This window comes from Pelodiscus sinensis, chromosome 7, assembly GCF_049634645.1.
Source record: "Pelodiscus sinensis isolate JC-2024 chromosome 7, ASM4963464v1, whole genome shotgun sequence".
NCBI lineage: Eukaryota > Metazoa > Chordata > Testudines > Trionychidae > Pelodiscus > Pelodiscus sinensis.
Window position 1 is genome coordinate 42224760 of NC_134717.1, and position 11737 is coordinate 42236496.

An 11737-nucleotide genomic window follows, 5' to 3' on the forward strand; every position below is an offset into this window, starting at 1 on the left:
CATCACGAGCCGGTCCCACCAGTCAGAGCTGGTGTCAAACCTCCAAACACGCCTGTCCACGAAAAAGTTCGGAGGCAAGGGCAGTGTGGCTGCCGGACGGGGGAACCCCTCGTCCCTCTGGTCTGGGTCCAGCTCGGGAAGGAGCCTCATGATTGTCTCACGAAGATGCAGCAACAGCTGCAGGATGGTGGTGTGGGGCCATCGCCTGCCCAGGGGCAGCTCTGGCTCCATGCCACAAATAAGGGTCTGCAAGCAGAAAAACCTCAAAAGAAAAAAGCTGCTGGGGTGTCCCAGGAAGCTGAGCACTCCAAAGCAGCACTGCAATGCCTTGCAAAATTCCTCAAGGGACAGCAAAGGCAGCTGCAGGAGCAGAGCAACGGGTGTTCAGGAGTGTCCCTCTCACCACGCGTCTCTGCAAAGGGCAGGCAGGCAGCACCCGGAAGGAAATGCTGCCCCCATGCCCTGGCAGAAGCAGTTCCGGGTGGCTTTCAATTTCGAAAGAGCGTCCGGCAGTCTGGACGCTCTTTTTCGAAATAGCGGATCGATCTTTCGATCCGCGCATTGTAGTCTAGACGCGCTCTTTCGAAAGAGCCTCTTTCGAAAGATGCTTTCGAAAGAGGCTCTTTCGAAAGAAGCCTGCAGTCTAGACACAGCCTATGTATCTGCTCCCATACCGTCCTTAGTGATTTCAAATGTTTCTCTATCATTGTGCAGCAAATGTGCACTCTGCACAAATCTCTCATTAAAACACTTCTTCTGAAATCCTGTCAATATTAATATCCAGAAGAAGGAAATAAGGGGTAAGGGAGATACTTAGGTGAGATTAAACTGTTCTCTGCTAATCTGGCGCATTATCTGTTTTAACTCTAATAGCTGTTTTATGTAAATTATGAACTCCTTGGATCAGGACCTGGTTTCTTTTGTTCTATATAGCACTGAGCATGCTGGCATCATTCAAATATGAAATAATTAGTATTAGTCAAAAGGGTCCAATGATCAAAATTATTGAAGAGAGCCAAAAACTTGTCCATAATACAAAATTTACTTAGGCACTATAGATTTTTCTGTGTTGCTATAACTGGCAGTTTTAATACTGGAGTGACCAGGACACTTTTGAGTGAGAGTGGGCAGTGAAATCTTTAAAATGTTACTTATTGTTCTGTTCTCTTGGTTGAATTGCTGGCCCAGTGCTTCAGTACACTGCCCTGAGGTTCTTGCTCAGGTAAATAGCATTGACTTCAATGAGACTTTTGCCTGAGAAAGGACTTCAGTACTAGTTACTGCTGCAAAGATGCATTGATGGCATAAAAAGTGCTGAATATTTTTCTTCCTCATTGCTGGGTCATCGTATTACAGTGAAAAGCTTTTAACTAAAAATCTGACCAAGAAAACATTCCTGGAACATGAATTTCAGTCTGACATGCTGAATGTGCTGTTCCCATAGCTGCTGCTATTGCTGACTGATTATCTGTGGGAAAAGGGCACCATAAATGTAATAGCAGATGGGCAGGCTGAAAAGAGGTGAGGTAGGGGCTGAAGTGGTAATGAATTGAAATAGTATCTTGAAATTTTTGGCTTATCTTTAGAATACTGCATCACTGTTGTGCTAATCAGCCCAATAGAATGGAAAAGGCTTTTTATTTTACCGTTAACTTCCAAAACTGAGTTCATTGATTTCTATTACATATCAAAGCTCAATGGTTAATCTTATAGTTATTACTGTTTCTGAATGTTAAAAAATTGCCTTTCATCCATATCTGGTATATGAAGTCAACAATAAGAAAAGACAAGGGAGGGGGAAGATGCCTATTGCAAAATAATTTAAGCTCTGGGGCCCTGTTATAACTCTACTTTTAAAAAAAGTAATATGTAATGCAATAGACATTTTAAAAATCCTTCCATTATGCAAAACAGTTCAATGCATAAGGAAATAATAAAAGATTATAGAACTTGGAAGGCATCTAAAGTTTGGAGCATCTTTTAGGTTGCTGAGTCTTACCAATTTCTTGGCTTGAGAGGAATTGTCTAAGTGCAATTTAAAAGGTTTCCTGATTTTAAGTGATAATTTTAAAGAAAAATATAGTTAATTCTTGAGAAGTAAAACTTGGTTCATATCAGTGCAGATTTCATAACTAAACATAGGCAGATGATGGGGGAGGGGGTGTCAAATCCTGCAGGTTGGACCTCCTTTGTCCGGCACCCTTGGGACCTGACCCATCCTGAATGCAGGAATTCGCCAAATATGGGGAAATTTGCCAAATATCTGCTGCCACTGGCCTCCCAGGATGCTCCCCCTCCCTGCAGATGGCTCTGCTATGGCCCCACTGCCACTGGGCTCCAGCCTGCAGGGCTTGGACTTGGGCTCCAGCCTACTGGAGTTCCCCAGGATGGAGCTCCCTAGCTTCCACAGGCCCACTTCTCCCCCACCTGACAGGGGATCCCCACCTGGGATGGGGCTCACCTGTCCTGCTACTGCCCAACCAGCCGGGGCTCCCCAGGGATGGTTCACATTTCTGGCACATTCCTGGCTTGGTGCTCTCTGATCCAGCAACAGCCGTGGTCTATGGATATCCGTGGACCATGGATATTGCTGGACCAGAGAATCCCAGATTTCGGAGGTTCAACCTCTACAAGAGAAATTCTGAATGATCTCTTTATTAATTCTAAGTGGTGATTTAGTGAGAGACAGGAGACCATGCAGGTGAGAGTCTACCGTTGGATAAACAATCACCTTAAATTTTTCAAATCTATACTGTGAAATCTTCCATTTACCCCTTATTGACTTTCATATAGTTTTGTGAAACTATTTTTGGCAATATGAATATCTGGATCCACCCTCAGATCCAACTAACTTATGGACTCTTTTTAAATTTGATGTGTAACATACTGGAGATTAGATTTACGTGGCCTGCTGTACTCTGCTAGACATTTCTATTAAATGAAGACATTTCCAGTCATGAATAACCAAAGTGATATTTTCATGTTGCTTGGAGACAGCTTATTTAGTTGGTGACAGGCTTCACTAAAACATTTCAGCTTGTGCTCCTCAGAGCTATAAACATGCTTTCACATGTAATCTTATCAGCACAAGTACTGTCCTACATGCACATTGTACATTGAAATGCAGTTCTTCATTTGTCAAGGACAGTGTCATTACCAAACAGTCCTGTGTATTTGGTTAATTGAAAGGAGATTTCCCTGGCTGACCCACTTCCTCTGTTACTACAGTGGCCTGCCACTTATGAAACAATGTTCAAGGGCAAACACCAGTACAGTACTTTGTTCCTGTAACTAGCAAAGACCAGGTGGCCGTTTTAGTCTCAAGAGATGGTTACTGCTTTTACTACTCGCTTAGCTCCCCAATTTACTATCAGACTACTTGTCCTTTCAGTGATATGTGCAAGAGCAGCATTCACAAGGATAATGCATGACTAACATTTGTAAAGAGTTACCATGCTTGGAACTGAAGGGAAAAATGAAACCTTGTGACCCCTGCTTACACTAGCCAGAATCCATCAACCATCAGTTTGGAATGGTGAGAGCTCCCGCCCCCTTTGTGGGAGGAGGTTTGCAGTTTTGTTCAGGCCCTTCTGCTACAAACAAGGATGAAAAAATAAAAGTTGGATTTATTTTAAAACTTACTGACAACTTGAGAACAGTTAATCTCATGAAACCTAGATAAACAAGTCTGCTGCTTAAATGATGAATTCTGGCTTTAAAAATCAATCAGGCAACCTAAAGCATACTCTGGTAGCTAAAAGATCGGAATGTACTACCAAAGAAAAGGCCTTAATGATTCACAGCAGCTGTAGCATAACTTGGGAATGTATTAAAGTGTGTGTGAGGGGGAAGGATTGGAGGAGAAAAAAGGCTGCATCAAAATTTTTGAATAATACAAAATAAACTGCTCTCAATTTCTCAAAATGTTGACTATGCTTTAGTCTAGAAACTGTCCTCTCACGATTGTTATCCTATAATATCCTTGTGGCACATCCAGCCATTGCTTATTTGAAAAAAAACAATATTTAGGATACATTGACTGTATTTTTAATTTATTTATAGCTTGATTTTAATATAATTTAGCAGCAGTTTAGGACACACTGCCTACAACTGGAAATAAGATTCAGGACACAGCATCATGTGACCAGTCAGTGCTGGGGACCACCTGGGAACCTTCTGTGTTGTACCATTCTACAAGACCATGTTGAATCCTCACCCTGGGCAATTCATCCAACCATGAGCTCATCAGATCTGAGGGGAATAGGTTGTTTTCTTCCACAAGGTAAACCAATGAAAGGCATGGTGGTGACTTGCCACTATGACAGTCTGAAAAGTTTAAGCCTATCTGGTCAGGAGATGAACATGTATGGAGAGGCTGATCTTGCTGTATATAAGCATATTAAGGGATCACAAAAGAAGGTTTCGGATAGGCATAGATCCTCTACTATTTCGCAGTGTCTGCCTTATTTATATAAACACTATGGATGATATAAACCAGCATCAGTAATGGCATTGAATGGTGCCCTTATTGGCCATGGTTAGCAGAAAGGCCCAAGTCCAGAGATGAAGAGAAGACCCCTATTGGATGGCCCCTGCTTCTCAGTACTGAGGCACTTAGGCATCACAGTGTGGGGAAACCTGCATTCTTGCTGCCTGTTTCATATGGTGGATAAATAGAGGATTTCAGGCGTGAAGGATGTCAATCCAGCCCCTTTCATCAGCATTTAATTCTCAAGGAAACATTAAAAGGGTATTTTAAAAAGAATATTGCTATTCAAAATTAACAAGATGGGATACAGAACAAAGAAGTAGCCCACTTGTCCCAGCATTACAATTACTGTACAAAGCTGTATCCTCCCCTCTTCTCGGGCTCACAGCAAAGGTAATGCAAAATAGAAACTTTGTGCAATGCTCTGCAGCAACGGGACACTCGCATGAGGCCCGCCATCCCCCTCCAGAAGCATGTGGCCATTGCCCTCCGGACAGCTACCAATCCGTCAGGAACCAGTTCAGCATGGGGAAATCCACCGTCAGAGCAGTGTTCATGCAGGTACGGCACCGGCCACTGGGCTGGGGGGGGATAGGGGCTGCAAGGAGGGGATGGGCCACCCCAGGGAAAATGGGGGCGGAGGAGGAGAAGACAGTGCCCTGCACGGGAGGGTACGGTCTGTCCTGGCTGTACTACACGCCAGGATCATAGCAGGGGTTGCTTCCGGGAGTGGGCCGCAGAGCAGTGCCAGGGAACGAACACTCCCAGCCACCCGGGCACCCCAGTGATTCGCGGTTTGCTGTGTCTCTCTGCAGGTGGTCAAGGCCATCAACCAGGTGCTGCTCCGCAGGGTGGTCCGCCTCGCCAACTCGGACACCATCATCCGGGGGTTAGGCACCCTTGGCTTCCCCAACTGCGGGGGGGCCATCGACGGGACACACGTCCCCATCCGTGCCCTGGAACACCAGGCCTCCCAGTACATTAACTGCAAGGGGTACTTCTCTGTGCTCCTGCAGGCCGTGTGTGACCACTAGGGCCAGTTCACGGACATCAATGTGGGCTGGTCCAGCAAGGCACATGACACCAGGATGTTCCGCAACTCCTCTGTGTGCCAGAGGCTGCATGCCAGGACCTTCTTCCTCAACCGCCACATCAGGGTCGGAGACATGGACATGCCCGTATGCCTGGTGGGGGATGCGGCCTACCCCCTACAGCCCTGGCTCATGAAGCTGTACACGGGGCACCTCAAACCCTCCCGCCAGGCCTTCAATGCCAGGCTCACCAAGGCTCGCATTGTGGTCAAGGGAGCCTTCGGACGATTGAAAGCATGCTTCAGGTACCTCCTCACCTGCCTCGACCTCGCTGAGCACAATATCCCTCCCGTGGTGGCAGCATGTTGCGTGCTGCACAATTTGTGCGAGCGGAAGGGGAGGCTTTCCTGCCAGCCTGGATGGCTGAGGCTGAGCACATGGCTGGCCACTACGCTCAGCCCCGCACCACCGCCATCCGGGAGGCCCAGCGGGGGGCCATCCGGATCCGGGAAGCTCTGTGGGAGAGCTTCCAGGTGGAGGAGGAGGACTGAACTCTCCCTGAGTGCTCCACTGGGACCTTCTTCCACCCTCCCCTCCTTTTCCTTTGCCCTCCCTAACCCCCCTTCCTAACAAGATGTACCAGGTGGAACGAAGTGGAACGAGGTGTACCAGTAGTTTGAATTAGAGATCCTAATTCGAACTACCTACAACGTGCCGCGTATAGCCGCGGGCACGGAATTCGGACTAAGGGACATATAAAAATGGCGGTGCCCAGGATACTTAAATCCCGGGCTTCATTTGCAACTTTGAATGCCTACATTAGCCTCCCTAGTTCGAACTAGGGGGCTAATGTAGACATACCCTTAGATATTAGATATTGTCTTTGTAAAATACCTTGTCTGAACTGCAAATGGAAACAGAATTAGATAGATTAACAAAATCTCATTTAAAATTGAGAATAGGAATATTTTCTGATAGTACCATACAATTTTTAGCAGGAGAGTTTCCCCCTCAAATTTAGGCCCTGATCATACAAACTGTTCCACACTATTTGCGGCTTTGTAGTCATACTTTTTAAAGTATTTTTTTCTAATTGTGGTCACTATCCTGTAGTTATCTGGCCCCATTTCATCCCATTGGATGTTAACCAGCTGCATGTATTATCTCAAGAGAGGTAGGATTCTTTGGCTTCAGGATCCATAGTTCTGTTTCATCCACAAAAAAGCTGTTTTTCAGTTTCACTTGTCTAATAATGGATAATAAAAATCTAATTCTGCTAGTCTATCACTTGCCACTTTGCAGCAGAAATGCAAAAAGCCTGACTTAAGTGGAGGTAAAGATATTCCAATATTTTGTTCTGAAGTGCATTTGTGTAACTTTCACCATGCACATCTCAACATGCTCATTCTGTCACTGAGTAGGAATTTTAAACTCTTTTGTTGTTGTTTTATAAGAAATTGTGTAGTTCACCTTTTAAAGCATTTATTTCTATACCTACCATGTGGAAGGCAGAATTTAATTGCATGCACAGAGTGGGAAACAAAAGCGTGGAACATGGAATGTATTCATAGGTGACTGTAGTTCACTAGAAAATTGTTTTTATGGTAATTATGTAAGATAATGTGGGAAGTGCTCCATTGGAAATAGCACAGGCATAGGATGGTTTGAATAAATAATGGAGTTCTGTTTATTTCATTGAAATATCAAACAGCTAAAAATTTTGAGAAAAATAATATACTGCTCTTTCTACAAAGTGATGCAACGGATATAAGGTCAGTTGAGTATTTTCCCTCAAAACTAATTCATAGTAACTTATGAGAAATATGAAACTATTTTTCAACTGTGGTGCAAAAAAGCAGGATTTCTGTGCCAGGAGATGGATGAATAGTTCTTTTTAAAACTGGAGTTAGAATAACCAAAACATGTAAAACAAATAGGCAAGAATTTATATCTTTAGACTCAGATGTACCACAAGAAGATTTAGGGAAAGCGTTCGGAGAACAGATAACAAATCTGGTAAGATTCTTGAATAACAAAATTAAGACAAATGAAGTGCAGAAACTTACTAGTAGTGTCAAATCCCTTTAGTATATTGTCTTATAACTGAAGTGTCAGTTATAGCATACAATCTTTTTCTGCAGAAAAAGTGTTATTTTTATAAACTGTGCATCTGAAATAATTGAAAATGAAGATTAAAGTACATTAGCATCACTTAATCTGAATTTGCATTTTAAATGTTGCAAGTGTGAAAGATACATGTAATTGTAGCATTTACGTTAAATTTTCCCTCCCCTTCCCAAAACAGATAAATTCCATGCTGGTGGCTTGTACTGAGGAGGGAGGTGCAGAAAGAGGAAGGAGTGAGATCTTTGTGTATTTCTCACCAGCCTCAGCATGGAGGATTGCAGAAACCTCTATGTCCTTTTCTCCACAACTTTAAGGGTTGTAATGAATATTGTTTGTGTTGGGTGAAACTCCCCACAGTGTTGAGGGCCTACACAAGGCCTTTCTGCATCAGTTCAGCCCCACTAAAGCTCCAAATTTAGTTTAATAAATGTGAACCCACTGTAGTCAATGGCAAATGCTTAATTGACTTTTGGGGGCTAGGATTTTGCCCTTATTACCAGGTTTAGGGAATGCAAATGACTTGGTAAAGCCAAGGAGTTGGTTTGCACCTCAGGTTTTGCAATAAGCTGCCCTCTCTGCTGTTGTAATGTATAGAAATAGGGTAGTATCCCTTTAAGTAGCTTGTGATAGAGCTTATTGTGCTCTATTTGACAAATCAGTCAGAGCAGCAAGGTGCATTTGTAGCTTATCTGGCATGTTCTGCATGTATAATAAACATGGTTATTTGAACCTCATCCTTACCATGTTGTTCCTTCATATTATGTAATGTAAAGGGTAAAAGACCACAGCAGTGAATGTTGTTTCACACCCTCTTAGTACACCTAATGTCTCTTTCCTTCTGGAGCTATGCTGATGTTGTGCCCATTCTCTTCTCCATCCCCCTATAATTAGAGATTCAGGCAAAATAGGTTTTCCGCCTTCTCCAACTTTCTTTAGCATGCTGATGTTTGAAGGAGCAGTTTCTTCTCTGAAGGTAGAAGTGGTTTGTCCATGGTTCTGCTGTTCACTCTGCCCCCTGCTGCTGCTGTGTGGTGCTATCTGACCAGCTTCCCCCCCCCCCCCCCCCCAGTGTGTCAACTTTTTTTTACAACTTTCAAGCATAAAATAAACAGAATAGTTTACCTAATATAACCAACCAACCAAAGCAACACAAGCCACTCTGGTGGGTTTATAATAGACAGCTGAGTGAAATTCTTTCAGAAGAATAGTTTCTGCCCAAAAATGTAGCATATCAGGTGAACAGTTCCAGCCAAATTTAAACAAAAATGTAATAGACATTTTCTAAAACTGCAACTCAGTTTTAAAACAGTTTGGTTTAGAAATTTAGCTTGATTTGTTTACTTTTTTCAAAAGGGTAAAAAAACCAAAACCCCTGAAGCAAACAAAACCCAGCATTTTCCAGGTCAAAGTCAACTTGCAAATGTCAGGTGCATTGTTGAGTCTGGAGCTGTATAATTTTGTTATGTGAATCTGTAACATGCTGCCCCAGGTCAGCATCTCTTTGAAGGCATTGAACACTTCAGAGAAATAGGCTTTTAATCCAGCAGTGAGGCCCAATTTCCAAACTATTAATAGCAGTTATAGGGTAAACAAAATATTAACATGGATCACAGGTCAGTGTATTTTGCCCCATGAAAGAACTGTTTGCATATTCCCATATAGAAAATGCAAAGGAACAGCATTTGCAAATAGTTTCTTTTCCCTTTCCATTGTTTGCATGCAGGGCCAGACGGAGGCATGGGAGATCCGGGCAGCTGCCCAGGGCGCCAACCGATGGGGGGCACCTGATGGCAGATGTAAGGGGCACGCGACGTCCCTTACAGCTGCCATTAGGTGCCACACGCCTGGCTCCCGCAGCGCCGGCCCGCCTGCATCCCCGCGGCACCAGCCAGCAACGCCCTTCCCCCCACAGCCACGGTGCCCTACCCGGCCTGCAGCACGTGCCAGCAGCAACAGCCGGGCAGGACTGGGCCGTGCTTGCGCTGTGCACTCTAGGGGTGGGCCCCAGGCTACGCACCAGTGGCCGTAGCTGGGCCGCGCATGAGCCATGTGCCCCGGGGGTGGGCCTGTGCATCCTAGGGGGGGCGGGCCCATGCATGCGCCGTGCGCCTGGGAGCGACACCGTGCACCCATGCCTGGGGTGCCAGAATACCTCGGGCCAGCCCTGTTTGCATGGATAAGCAGTATTTAAAGAGCCCTGAATGCATTTCTAGATGTACTTCAGATATTAACAGGTGGTATAAAGTGATAAAAAATAAAATATCTTTATTATGAATCTGTGTAGTAATTACAGTTGTGTTATCATCGCAGTCTTTCCTAGAGGTGTCAGCACCACACCTGCTTGGTACACACCTTTAAGAGATAGCCTGAAACTTTTAACTCATGTACAGCACCCATTATGAAATTACACTTTAAACAGAAAGTGATGCTGTTAATGAGGAGACAACCTCCAGAGATCCATTCTGTCTCCAAAACTGGGTGGTGTTGGCTAGTAAGGGGGTATGACTGCTCCAAGAGGAAGTGTTCATTTCATATACTTGCGCAGGAGCCTCAAATGAAAACTAGAACTGCTCCCTTCTGTTTCACTCAGAATACCCTGAGGGTATGTGTGACGGGGCGGACAGGCCCCGCACTGATGAGCAGGGGATAGCCCAGGCCCAGCTGGCAGAGAAAGCCCCGCCCCTCCGACCCTGCTGGGCATGCTCCCAGCAGCGGCCGGGTATAAAGGCAGAAGGAGCCCGGCAGTCAGAGAGGCCCCAGGGTGAAGGAGGAGACCAGGTCAGTGTTCCTGCAACAGCGGGGACCAGAGTCGCTGCCTGAGCCTGACCCGGATGTGGGGAAAGCAGCCGCTCCCCCAGGACAGCAGGAGCGGACCCACAACTCTGGCAGGTACCGACTCAGGGGCCAAGGGGCTCCAGGGGAACCGGGGTGTGGTAGGAAGCAGCCCAGGGTAAAGGTTCTAAAGTTTGGCTCGGTGCGTATTGGCCGGATTCCCTGCCGAGCCGGCAGGAGCCACAAACCCTGCCTAAAGGGCCCTGGGCTGGGACCCGGTGGAGAGGGAGGGCCTGAGTCCCCCTACCATGCAGGCCCCCTGCGGGATAACCAAAGCTGGGGCCAGGAGAGGCTTCCCTGGAGAACTAGGCCTCTCATACCATATATGCCCTGGTAGAAGGGCTGGGACTTTGCATTGAGACTTTGGGTACCGTATATGCCCTGATAGAGGGGCCTGGACTTATACATTGGGACTTTGGGATATGGGGTAGGCCCATTAGGAGGGGGCTGAGACCCTGGATGGGGGCGTACCCTGGGACAGTATGTCTATGCTGAAATTAAAAACCTGCGCTAGCCTGTGTCAGCTGACTCAGATTCATGGGCACAGGTTAAGGGGCTGTTTAATTATGGTGTAGAATGGATCTAAATGACCATTCTGTTTGTTTGGAGAGCCTAAGGCAGGGCTACTCAACACGTGGCCTGTGGGCTGACCGCATGTGGCCCACTCCCCATTTGTTTGCAGCCTGCAGTGTGGTTTGGTCTTATGTGGGGCTCAGTATGCAGACAGTGCGTGGGAACCAAAACAAAGTAGTGGTATATAATGGCCTTCTGTTGATATGTGTTTTAACAGTTAAATTCCTGGACTGTCATTGCTCATTAAAAGAACTGTCATATGGGTGGAAATCAGGTAAATATTGCGTTTTATTAATATCAGCAGAATTGACTTAAATGGGGTCTGTGTGTTGTGTAGTCTTGCCTTAATCTTTGTATTCATGCCTGTCAGTGTGAAAGGAGCTATTTGCATATATATTGGCATGTATATGCAACCACACTTAAGTTGTGGCCCTTGGCATGTTTCTATGAGTATCATTGTGGCCCCCGGGGCCTCCAAAGTTGAGTAGCCCTGATGTCTGTAAGATTGGAATTGTGATCCAGGAGTCCACATTTGTTAGTGGCTCGGTGAAATCTAATTCTAGAACAGTACCTGCCCTGAAGTAGACACTTATGGTTGTGAGCCACTGCAGACAGTGTGACAATAACCATTCTCTGTTTTTGCCAAAAAAATAATGCTTTTTTTCCCAGTACAGTATGATAATTG

General features: G+C 45.4%; 1 long non-coding RNA gene across 1 annotated transcript; it reads left to right on the forward strand.

Annotated features, from left to right (window-relative positions):
- Positions 1 to 4090: 4090 nt before the first annotated feature.
- On the forward strand, positions 4091 to 8344 carry LOC142830303 (uncharacterized). The gene is made up of 3 exons (XR_012905460.1): positions 4091 to 4282; positions 4920 to 5050; positions 5305 to 8344. It is a non-coding gene; the product is annotated as an uncharacterized LOC142830303 (long non-coding RNA).
- The last annotated feature ends 3393 nt before the right edge of the window (positions 8345 to 11737 follow it).